This window comes from Tarenaya hassleriana, unplaced genomic scaffold, assembly GCF_000463585.1.
Source record: "Tarenaya hassleriana unplaced genomic scaffold, ASM46358v1 Cleome77, whole genome shotgun sequence".
NCBI lineage: Eukaryota > Viridiplantae > Streptophyta > Magnoliopsida > Brassicales > Cleomaceae > Tarenaya > Tarenaya hassleriana.
Genome location: NW_010970214.1, coordinates 207,546 through 221,125, shown reverse-complemented (window position 1 = coordinate 221,125; position 13,580 = coordinate 207,546).

The following is a 13,580-nucleotide window of genomic DNA, read 5'->3' as shown; positions in this document are numbered from 1 at the left end:
GGACCAGAGAAGCTGACCAAGGTCAGTCCGGCGGACCAGATTCTGGTCAGCTCCGGACTGGACCTCAGACACTTCTCAAGTCCGAAATTTTGTCCTCTTCCTCATGATTAATCTCAAGCTATTACCGCTCATTAGTAGAGCAATTGTCAAGGCCTCGATCGTCATGGTTACGGGTCATGCCCTAGCTGAGCGTGCCTGATTATCTTGGTGAGGCAGTATGGAGAAATCGTGATTCTCATAGCTCGAATATGGTTGAGTTTGAATTGGGTTATCAAGTCGGACTTGGACCTGATGGTAAGGATGGGATGAGGAACATGCAGTGATAGTGTATCACTATCCCATACACATCTAGGAATCACATGGGATGTGATTGACAATGTGTTGTCTACCTAAATAGCATTTTTTTGAGCGTCATGCCCTAGCTGACTCAAAAGCATGTGAAATATGGATCCTAGCTCACTTAGAAACTCATTGAGGGTGTTTTTCTTAGTGGGAGCCTGTCATATTGCATCTATTATCTGTGTTAGCATGTGTACTAAGCGACTTGCATGTTTTTCTGTCTGTTTGTCTGTCTTTTTCTGTAGAACATATCTGTTTTATCTCACCATGCGATCTATCCTTATGAAGGATAAGCCTCTGACCACGGCTTCTAGATCGATCATTGATGCTTATTGGAAGCATGAGGATGATGATCTGGACGTGTCCAGCTTGATGCTTGGAAAGATGTCTTCGGAATTGCGTAAGCATTTAGAGGACATGGACAATTCTTTGATAGTTGATCAGTTGAATGTGTCATTCCAAGAGAAAGCTGGGAGCCGAGGGAAGAATGATATGGTGGTTGTTGGAAAGAGTTCCACCAAAAGGAAACGTTCCAAGGGCAAGGGCAAGAGGAAAGTGGCAAGCGTTGTCATTGAACCTAAGCCTGAGTCCAAGAAGGAAGAGTGTTATTTCTGTCATGCCATCGGACATTGGTATAGAAATTGCAGACTCTACCTGGAAGATCAGAGGAAGAAGAAGCTTACAGAAGCTTCGACTTCTGGTATCTTCGTTATAGAGGCAAACTTGTTTACTTCTACATCATGGGTATTAGATACCAGATGTGCCTCACACATTTGTGAAAATGTGCAAGGACTTCGAGGAAGTAGACAATTGGCGAAGGGAGAAGTAGATCTCCGCGTCGGGACTGGAGCAAGAGTTGTTGCATTAACCGTCGGGACTTACGATCTCACTTTACCTTCTGGCCTTGTATTGGAGTTGCATGATTGTTATTTTGAACCTGCCATCAGCAGGACGTGCTGGAACGGACGGTCCACGTGCATTTCTGGACCGTCCGTTCCAGGCTTCGGGTTTTTCCAAAATTAAACCGAGATTAGGGTTAAATAGCTTTATAAGAAGGAGAAAAAACCCTAATTAAGGTGAGCCGACTTCAGAACACTTCTGAGAGACTTTTGGTGAGATCCAAGAGGAGGAGAGTGTCGTCGAAGTCCGTTTTCTCGAAGCATATAACCGAATAGCAGATTCGGGTCCTAGCATACAAGTTCCAACCGTTGGAATCCATCCCGAGGTTTGGATACGTGTAGAGGGAGAGGTAATCTTCCTCCCTTTCGTGATCAGACGTGTTCTTCGATTGATACAGGCCCCAGATCGATTGAGGCAAGCGTTCTAGCATTTCTACGATTCATAGAAGCATGGTTCTAGGGTTTATTAAATTTTTGTTTTACATCCGCTGCGCAAACCCTAGAATCGATCTCTTAGGAATAGGATTCGCTCATGAGATCCCAGGAAATCCAACATCCGCCGGCCATCCATCGAGCTCGGTTGGTCTGGCTCTTCCCCTTGGTTTGTCCGAGGTTCCTTCCCTTCGATTTCCATCTCCATTCTTCTCAAACGTTCCAAATTCGAGAGCCACTTTTCGTGAGCCGGTGATTGGAATCGTTTCACCGCAAAGCCACTTCGATTACCCTTGTTCTTCCACGAATTCGAGAGCCACGCTCGTGAGCCGGTGATTGCGGTTGAACTCCCCTTGCCCATCCTCCTCGTGCGTACATCATTTTGGTATCAGAGCTTGCTCGAGCCATAGGACGTTCCCCGGGTGAGATCTATCCTTGTTATTGTTTTTCGTTTCATTTCGATTTCATTTAAATATCAAAACCGAAAATTGTTTCAAAACGAATTGTCGATACTTCTGATTTCGTGTGTTGTTGTATCAGGTTTTAACTGAGAGTTTGAGCGAGGATTCACGAGTCCAAAACCCTCACAACCCCACGGTGAATTCGCTCCTTGATTCTTGATCGATTGCACGTTGTGATTGTTGAATCGTTATTGTATACGTGTCTATTCGTCTTCCGATATTTTCAGATTGTGTGTGCTGGTTGTGTGAGTCGTGTCCGTGATTTTCCTGTACGTTCGTGTGTGATTTTTCTGAGTAAACGTGTGTTGAATCGCGTTAGTTCATTCGCTTGTCTAACCGTTATCGATTGCCTCGCACATTGCTACGAAATTCTGCATGCACGTTGTATTGTCGTGTTAGTACGTTTCATGTTTGCACGTTGATTATTGATCATTGAGTGATTGCATGTGCGTGTTTGATTTGTGAACATCGTGTAATTCTGTTGGTTAGCACGTTGATCGCATCCTCATTTGCACGATTAATACATTACTTGCATATTGCAAGACTTGAGCGAAATATAAACAAGAGTGCTCACGATGCTTCCAATGAGGGATTGGAGATAGGGTCGTCTAGCAACCAAGAGATTTTCCGAGCCCTACAACAAATGATGGAGCATATTTCTAGGTTAGAAGAGTCTAGACTGGAAACCCAAACCATTAGAGAGACGGAACCTAGAAATCGAGCCCCGATAGATCAACCTAGACCTCGGCCACTGCCCTCAACCGAAACTCTTAGTGATGATGAGAGTGATATCGCTCCTAGAGTCCGAGCCCGAGATAGGGAGGATGAGAGAAACCCCGAGCGTCCGGGCAACCATAGATAAAGACCTAACGACTGACCTAGACCACGTGAGAGAGTCATATACGAGGAGGAGTCGGACTATGACGAGAGACCGCGAGCGAGAGGTCATAGAGCTAGAGGTAGGGTCGATGACAAAGAGCCAGACCGTGAGGAGATACCGAGGCAGAGAGTGAACCCTAGACTGAGAGATAGACCTCGTAGGTGGGCAGACGATCTCGAGGAAGAAGAAGAACTAAGACATCGACAGCCTAGAGGGCCTAGTAACGACCTTAAGCTTAAACCACCACTATTCGTAGGGAAGGTAGATCCCGAAGAATACCTAGATTGGGAGCGCCGTATGGATAACATCTTCGAATGTTATGCATAGTTATTGGACCTGATACATAGTGATGTATGCGGACCAATGAGCTGTCCAGCTAGAGGAGGTTATCTGTATTTCGTTACGTTCACTGATGATTTCAGTCGATACGGTTATGTCTATTTGATGAGACATAAGTCTGAAACACTTGAAATGTTCAAGGCTTTCAGAAACGAAGTACAGAACCAGATTGGCAAGACGATCAAGACACTTCGATCTGATCGTGGTGACGAGTATATGAGCCAAGAGTTCTCTGACTATCTGGTTGATTGTGGTATTGTGTCACAATTAACTCCTCCTGGAACGCCACAGTGGAATGGCGAGTCTGAACGGAGGAACCGAACACTGTTAGACATGGTTCGGTCAATGATGAGTCAGACAGATCTTCGAGACCGCTGCGTACCTGCTGAATAGGAGTCCAACGAAGTCGGCTGAAACGACGCCATATGAGATATGGACGGGGAAGCGTCCCGCGTTGTCGTTTGTCAAAATTTGGGGTTTCGACGCTTTCGTGAAGCGTCGAATGACTAATAAGTTATCCTCCAAGTCTGATAAATGTTTACTTGTAGGCTACCCTAAGGAAACAAAGGGTTACTACTTCCATATTCCGGCAGAGAACAAGGTGTTCATTGCTAGGAATGCGACTTTTATGGAGCGAGAGTTCGTCTCCAAAAGAGTCAGTGGGAGTAGGATCGAACTTGAGGAAGTTCGAGAGCAACAAGTAGACGCTGAGCTGAGTGAACAAGTTGAAGACGTTCAACCCTTTTCTGTTTGAACGGAGGCGCTGTTAGCTGGAAGAGTTCCAAGCAGGCGACCGTTGCAGATTCTACTACAGAAGCTGAGTATATTGCAGCGTCGGACGCATCAAAGGAAGCTGTTTGGATCAGGAAGTTTGTTGGTGACTTGGGTGTCATTCCGAGTGCTGATAGCCCCATTGCTCTGTATTGTGACAACAATGGAGCGATCGCACAAGCGAAAGAACCCAGATCCCATCAACGATCCAAACACATACTCAGACGATTTCACCTTATCAGGGAGATTATAGACAGAGGAGACGTGCACATTTGCAGAGTGTCAACAGAGGAGATCATTGCCGATCCGTTGACGAAGCCTCTCCCTTCGTCGAAGCATGAGGGTCATGTTAGGGATATGGGCATTAGATGTTTAGCAGTTCATGATTAGAGCAAGTGGGAGATTGTTGGTTTAGTGCTCTATGATGTACTGATTATGAGCTTTGTTCAGATACATTCGATGTATTGATACTTTCTATGGTTTTATGAGAGTATTTGATTCATTACATGTTCTTGCATACTAGATGTGTTATGAAATCCATGTATCATTATGAATGATACTAAACTCCCTAGTCTTATGTCGTTATGGGAATATCGACATAATAAGACTAGTATGATGTGTGATTGATGATCACATAGATGATCATAGGTATTGGATACGATCACAATCATAGGTATTCGTTGGAGAACGGAATACTGGATTGACCCGCATGAGATTGTCACATGGACTAGCGTCATGACTTGAATCTCATATGACGGTTGCATGATTGGATCCTAAGACCTGAGATATCTACGGGATCCAACATGAGGAGTTGCGTGCTTTGATTACGTCAAACGTCCTGCGTAACAGGAGGACTATAAAGGTGTGTATCAGGTACGAAACGAATCATGTCTTGGATTGTAGATAGTCAAGACGGGATTTGTACCTCTCGTAAAAGAGAGAGATATCGCTGGGCCCCTCGTGTGAGCGAGACTGTAGAAATGTGTGGCCGCACTATAGACGAACGTCGTCTATTTCGGACAGTCGAACTCAGTGAACGAGAAAGCAATCGAATCAGATAAGGTGGCTTGTCCATGCCTTATGTTCGACATATGATATCGCGATACAAAAGGATCATCAGCCGGAATCATCACTGGCGTTCGTAAGATCACGAACAAACTCTATTCGAGAAAGGTAGTCATAGTGTCTTACTAGAGACCGCCTATGACTTGTATATCCGGAATAGAGATTTCGGACGACGGAAGGGGCTGGAACGGACGGACCGAAAGGGCCAGACCCGACGGTCCGCTAGGTCCAGACCCGACGGTCCATAGAAGGCAGACCGTCCGTTCTAGCTCGTTGGAACGGACGGTCCACGTGCATTTCTGGACCGTCCGTTCTGGGCTTCAGATTTTTCGAAAAATAAACCGAAATTAGGGTTAAATCACTTTATAAGAAGGAGATTAAACCCTAATGAAGAGGAGCCGATTTTAGAACACTTTTGACAGACTTTTGGTGAGATCCAAGAGGTTCGAAGTGTGATCGAAGTCCCGTTTTCTCGAAACACAAAACCGAATAACAGATTCGGGTCCTAGCAGACAAGTTCCAATCGTTGGAATCCATCCAGAGGTGTGGATACGTGTAGAGGGCGAGGTATTCTTCCTCTCTTTCGTGATAGAACGAATTGTTCAATTGATACAGGCCCCGGATCGATTGAGGTAAGCGTTCTTACTTTTCTACGATTCATAGAAGCATGGTTCTAGGATTTCATAAAATTTTTGTTTTATATCCGCTGCGCAAACCCTAGAATCTATCTCTTAGGAATAAGATTCGCTCTTGAGATCCCAAGAAACCCAACAAAATCACTTAATAAGAAGGAGGTTAAAACCCTAATGAGGAAAGCCGACTTTGGTGAACTTCTACAGACTTTGGTGAGATCCAAGAGGTTCTAAAAAGTGATATAAGTCTTGTTTTCTCGAAGCAACATACCGAATAGTCTATTCGGGTCCTAGCAGATAAGTTCCAATCGTTGGAGTCCATCCCGAGATGTGGATACCTGTAGAGGGCGAGGTAATCTTCCTGCCTTAAGTGATCGGACAAATTCTTCAGTTGATACAGGTCCCGGATCGATTGAGGTAAGTGTTCTAACGTTTCTACGATTCATACATGCATGGTTCTAGGGTTTCATAAAATTTTTGTTTTACATCCGCTGCGCAAACCCTAGAATCAATCTCTTAGGAATAGAATTCGCTCTAGAGATCCCAGGAAGTCCAACACTTAACATATAGATCATCGGGTTAAGGTTGTATCGTCCTCCAATAGCCTGTATCGTCTCTCCGTTTGGGAAGCAATTTCTCTTGTTGGAGACAATATCAAGGCCCCTGAACGAAAACCACAAACAGAATAATGAAAATAGAGCATACATCTGGTAGCCTGAAGCAAAGATTCCCAAAAAATTATAAACGCGAGTCCCAAAAAGTTTCAATCGTGGCGTTTTGAAAGAGAATTCTAAATCAACACAAACGATCAAAGCTGGATAGAAAGAAAAACAAATAGATCACGATAGACAAAGAGCGTACGAAATTGTGTCCACTCGACATGACCAAAAGCCATTGATCTGTCGGAAATTAAGATCTCCCCCACAAACCCACAATGTTAATCCAATAAAATCCGACACCAAAAACAAGAACATCGGAGTTAGGTTTTCTACGCAAGGAAAGAGGACACTCCCTGGAGTCATGGGCATTCGGATCGGGTTAATCAGGTTCGGATAAAACCGAACCAAATAATCGGTTATCAATTCGGATCGGTTCTTTTAAAAATAATCGATCGGTTACTGTACTCATAACCGATCGGGTCAGTTCGATTTAAGTAAATAACCGATCGGTTTTGGTTAACCGACTAAATCGATTTAAATAAAAAAATAGGGTTTGTTCTTTCTTTAACCTCCTCCCCTATCGAGTGTCGACTCCATCTCCAAATAAGTACATGAAATAAAAAATTATTTTTTCGAGGCATGTGAAACACAATTCACTTAAGTTTGATTTTCATGCTACCTCTAAAGCTTCGAGGCTATTGGAGCACGGTGAACTCTCAGGATACAACGACTGCGTATTCGGAAGAAGCTTTCCAAATACCAAACGAACTCTGAGAGAGATATGAACAAATATATGAATGCTCTTTTCTCTCTCTAGAATGCTTTTTTTTTCTGTGTTGAATGAACTAAGCCAAGACCCCTATTTATAGTAGAGGGGAGAATCTCAAAATAAAATCAATTTGAAATTTCAAATTCAAATTAGATTTTATTTTGATATTATCTCGATCATATTTGATAGATTTTCTGCAGATTTGAATCCGATTTGAATTTCAAAATCAATCAAGAATATTCTGTCAATATTCTGTAGATTTTTATTAAAGTTTCTAGAACTTTCCACGGACCGGGCTTCTCACGGGCTAGGTCCGTTTTGCTTCTATCAAATAAACCCAAATCCAACAATCCTCCACAAGAATCAAAATAGGGCCTTGAGTTAGGTGAACCTAAATGCATCTCATGCAACTAATGCAATGTATGCAAATAATGTGCAATGGAAAATTCGCTCATAAAGAGTAGGGGTGGGCATTCGGTTCGGGTATTTCGGTTATTAACCGAACCGACCAATATATACCCGAACCGAACCGAACCGAATAAAATTAAATAATCGTTTGGTTAAGATTTTTTAAAATCCGAAATAACCGAAACCGAACCGAACCGAACCGATTAAAAATTATTAACCGTTTGCTATAAATTTTTATAAACCGAATTAACCGAACCCGAACCGAACCGAACCGTTTCTATATATCTTCATTTATATATATTTATATACATATATGATTGTTTATATTATTGATTTAATCATTGTTTTTATTATATTTTAAACGTATTTTATCATTGTTATTATTGTTTTTAAAGTCGACTTTATTTATTTAATAGTTTTATATCAAAATATAAATTTAGATATTATTATTTTATATGTTAAAATAATTATGATAATATTTTATATTATATTTTATTTGAATATTTTTAATTATAAATAAATTGATTTTTTAAATATTATAACCGAACCGAACCGAATCTTTATTTGGTTATAGTTTGGTTATAGTTTTAAATAGATAAAACCAAGCCGAAACCGAACCGAACCAAACCGAATAAAATTAATTAGCTGTTTGGTTATAAATTTTAATAACCCGAAATAACCAAACCCGAAATAACCGTAACCGATTAACCCGTAACCGACCGTTCGCCCACCCCTAATAGAGAGTATACGTAAAGATAATTTCACCTTTGAACATTCCGTAGTGAAATACTATCGGATGTACTTGCTAAACAGTGAACGCGATGTCTTGAAGTATTCAGCTTTTGTATACACCAAGACAACAATACTCACGCAGCACCCTCTCTCTCGTTAGTCCATTTGTTGCACCCATTATGGCTCGGGGATAACACCTAGTGGATTTCATCAAGTACTCTAGAAAACTAGTTCTTTTGTCATTCTCATAGAAGCGGCCCACTTCATACTTGATATAGGAGATTTCTCTTTGAGAGTATCTCAATATACTTCACTCTCGTAGGAGATAAGAGAATCTTTAAGAGCATAAACTCAACCTAACCAATTCGTATCACTATTATCATAGGAATGTGAATAGATATCAGTCTCGAGTGATCTCATCGACTCCCCCTACAATTCGGTTGTCCTATTGAACCTAACACTTGGGGTTTGTCATTCTATGGGCTTTAATCCCATTTTCCTCGATAATATTTCTACCTGATCTATGTTAAGGCCTTTGGTCAGAGGATCAGCCAAATTATCTTTCGATCTCACAAAATTAATAGTTATGACTCCATCTGTCAGTAATTTTCTAACGGAGTTATGTCGTATGTGGATGTGTCGCGACATTCCCTTATAAACATGCATTTTTGTCCTTCCTATTGCAGACTGACTATCACAATGTATGCAAATTCCGGCCTTGTGCTATTCATAAGATGCATTAAGCTTTCTATGATTCTGGAATATTTTAATTGTTGAACTCCCTCACCGTGATGTTTTTTCAAATGAGAATTAACATCAATTGGAGTTCTGGCCTCAGAATTTCCATCTTTGTCAAATCTCTCTAAGATTTGTTTTATATAGTGACTTTGGGATAATACATAATTGTCTTGTGTCTTGATAATTCTCATACCAAGTATTACATCTGCTATTCCCAAGTCTTTCATGTCATAGTTATTTGATAATATGGTTTTCGTAGCTTTAATCACCTTGTCACTACTGTCAGTGATGATCATATCATCCACTTAAAGACAGATAATCACAAATTATGTCTTGTTACCTTTGACATATATGCAATTGTCAACCTCGTTGACTCGAAATCCATTTAATAACATTACACTATCAAACTTCGCATGTCATTGTTTAGGAGCTTGTTTAAGTCCATACAAGGATTTCACAAGTTTACACACTTTTTCCTCATGTCCGTACACTCTGCACCCTTCAGATTGAAGCATGTATACTTCTTCCATTGCACCATTTAGAAATGTAGTCTTTACATCCATCTGATGTAATTCTAGATTATGTAAAGCTGCTAGGGCTATAATAAGCCTTATGGATGTTTTCAGAGCGACTGAAGAGTAAACATTCAAAGTAATCGATACCCTCGGTTTGTCTATAGCCTTTAACTACAAGTCTTGCCTTGTATTTTTCAATAGAACCATCCAGTCTCATTTTTCTTTTGAAGACCCACTTATAACCCAATGGTTTGCATCCTTGTGGAAGATCCACTAGTTCCCAAGTGTGATTTTGTCAGATTGACTCAATCTCTCTCTTCACTGCTTCCTTCCAATAAGGAGCTTCGGGAGATGACATAGCCTCTTGATATGTTTGCGGTTCTTTATCCAACATAAACGTTAGATAATCAGAACCAAAAGAAGTTGGTTTCTTTGCCCGCTTCTTCTAGGCTCTTCGTCCTCTTCCTCTAATTGCTTAGAAGATTGTCTTAGGGTTCTTTTCGTCTGTCTTGGATTGAGTAAGGGAAACACATCTTCAAAGAACAAAGCGCCTCTTGATTCAACAATTGTATTCGCATGTATTTCAGAATATTCTTATTTATACATCAAGAATCGGTAAGCACTTGAATTGTGTGCATAACCAATAAACACACAATCTATTGTTTTTGGTCCTAACCTAGTTCGTTTAGGAATAGGGATAAAAACCTTAGCCAGACAACCCCATACTCTCAAGTATTTATAGCTAGGTGTTTTGTCTTTTCACAACTCATAGGATGTTTTGTCGAGCCTTTTATGGGGCACTCTGTTTAATACAAAGTTAGCATAAATCACTGCTTCCCCCACAAGTTTTGAGGAGATCCAGAACTTATTAACATAGCATTCATCATTTTTTTCAGCGTTTTATTTTTGCGTTCAGCAATGTCATTCTGTTCTGGCGTATAAGGAGCTGTAGTTTGATGGATGATACCATGATCTGCGCACAATTCTGCAAAAGGCGACTTATATTCACCTCTTCTATCGCTTCTCAAAGCTTTGATTTTCGTTCCAAGTTGATTTTCAACTTCGTTTTTATAGAGATTAAACATCTCTATTGTCTCATCTTTACTTCTCATTAAGTAGAAATAACAATATCGAGTACAATCATCAATAAAAGTAATGAAGTACTTCTTTCCACCTCTGGTTTGCACTTAATTCAAATTACATACATCTGTATGTATTAATTCCAAAGGTTCAGTATTTCGTTCAATATTTTTAAACGAAGACTTAGCAAATTCCCCTTCAACGTAGACTTCACATTTGTCCAATTTAAATTTTGGTAGTAGATTAAAAGACGTTAATCTTTGCATAGACTTACGATTCACATGTCCTAATCTACCATGCCATAATCTTGACTCATTCAAGTAAACAGAAGAAGTAGAAGCTTTATTAATATCATTTGCCGCATTGGTGTTACAAATGGTTATTACATTCATCTTGAACATACCATTTGCTAGATAACCTCTACCAAGGTACTGATACGTGTGTACCGAGTCTAGAATTTATAACCCGATTCACAACTCTCCGCAAGGATACAGATCGTCGTAACACGGGGTCGAACGCAAGGACCGGTAGCTAAGTCTAAACCCTAATCGAAACTAAATCAAAGCAAGCAAGTGAAAGTGATGGTGGAAGTATATGGAAAGAATAGAAAATAAGGAAGCAAAACAATAAAAACTAGTAAACTAGCAATCTAAGATGACCGTGGGTGTCGGGACCGTATTCGCGTATATGGGTATATGCTAAGCATGCGAGAATCACAATATTGAATTTGTATTCGGGAATCGTCAAGCAACAAAAGATAGAGAAATCACCTTCCGACATATAACTCACTATCTAAAGTTCTTTAAATCCATATCCCTATGTGATTTATCAAACTAGATGCATGAAGAACGTTATCATCAACCCTAGATCGATCAAACTATATTCCTATGTGAATAATACGATCTATTCTATCGATTTCGATCCGAAACTAAACCCATATTCTTATGTAGTTCAGAATCTAAAACAATTGGCCAAGGGGTCAGTAAACACCAATTGACATGAAGTGCAAATCGATAAAACCGAAATAAATCTAAATCGCAACCAAGTTAGGGTTCAAACATACCCAAAACACAAATGAATCCCTAATCCACAGCCGTGGATCTACTCACGGTTCATGGAAAATAACAAAAAGCTCAAAAGAAAAGAGATAAAAGAGAGGAGAGAAAAGCTCATGTAGATGTGTAGTCTCCACGATCGAATCTTCCTTCTTCTTCCCGAAATCCCGTGAACTTCTATTCTTCTCTCACCAAAAGCTCTCCAAAAGTCTGTATCTAAGTGTTCTCTAAGGCTCTCTGCTCTGTGGCTAGGCCTTTTTTATATAGGGTGGCTCCCAAGAGTCCTTTTCCCTTTGGGACTCTAAAAATCGCGAATTAGGGTTTTTCTCCGTCGAATCCGGTTCCATATGGAACCGGGCTGGTTCCACCTTCTGTTTTTGGGACTTCTGGACACTTGAACCGGCCCAAAATAAGTGAACTCGGACCTCTTGAACCGGCCGGTTCCATTTGGAACCGGACCGGTTTCACTCTTGGACAGATTTCTCAGGCTTCGTGATTTTGCTCATAACTTCCAGCTCCAATGTCGGATTTACACGATTTTGGGCCTACGCGAAGCTCTTGAAAGGATCTTTCCAATGATGCAAGTCTCGAATGATTTGGACTTCTGTAGAGAAAGTTATTGATCTCGAAACACGAATACCTCATTCGAAACACGTCTAGAATGCCTATGAATGCATGTGATTATCCTGTAAAACCTAGACAAACTCTTATAAAAATATAGAGAGAAATAGGAGTTATCAAATCCCCCTAGACTTAAACCTTTGCTCGTTCTCGAGTAAAGAACGAAGGAATAAAATCTGCAAAACAGGGAATGACGAACATCAAATAGCCTCATCATGAAACTCAAAAGCAAAACATCCATCCAATGCTAGCTTCCCGTGAATCGTACCCAAACCGGTCTATTATGATCGTTCTACCAAAGACTAATCTACCTAGCCATGGGATTTTTATTGCCACCTAGAACCCATTAGAATCTCTACAACTCACCAAGCATATTTCCGAACCTATCCTTATCTCAGCTTAGCCTCTTCGATCTAAGTTCTACTTCATACCTGGATTTTTACCTTTTTGTAGAATTTCTCTATCAAACGCTAACACCTCAGGTTTCTAGGACGTTGAAGTTGAAGGACATCGTTTTTTTTTCTTCTTTTCTTTCTTTTTTTTCTATTTTTTTTCTTTCAATGTGATGCCCGACCCAAACTTAGACCCGAACCATCGATCGATGCATCATGTCCTCGAACGATTTTCGTTGACGAGATTCTGACAGCGGAGTGTCGAGATGCTTTATTTTCCCAAGGTATTCGTTGAACAAGGTTTCATCGACCTCCAAGACTCGAAAAAGGTTCTAAATGAAACTTATAACCTGGATATAGTCGTTTCAACTCCGTAGGTTCCAAATAACAACTCCATCCCACAAACTATATATAGAAAGTCTGGAGAACTATCAATTCAATACGGTTCAACCAGGTTCTACAAAGTCACTAGATCATCAAGATATTCCTACTCTATCATCCCAAAAATCTTCCAAATGATGTTCAAAACGGGTTTTCGAGGTATGCACGTGAACCTATATGAACCTATATCTATATGTAATGCAATCCTAAGTAGATAGACCTGAATGTATGAAGGATCTATCCACCCCCCAGACTTGAACCATACACCGTCCACGGTGTAGACTCTCGCCCGGAAAAGTAGAATCAAAAGCAACGTGTGGACAGAACCAATAAGAGGGATAGAGAAGGCTTAGCTCTGCGAAATTCGTTCGCTCGCAATGAAGTTAACTCACATCAAACGCAAGAGCTCTCA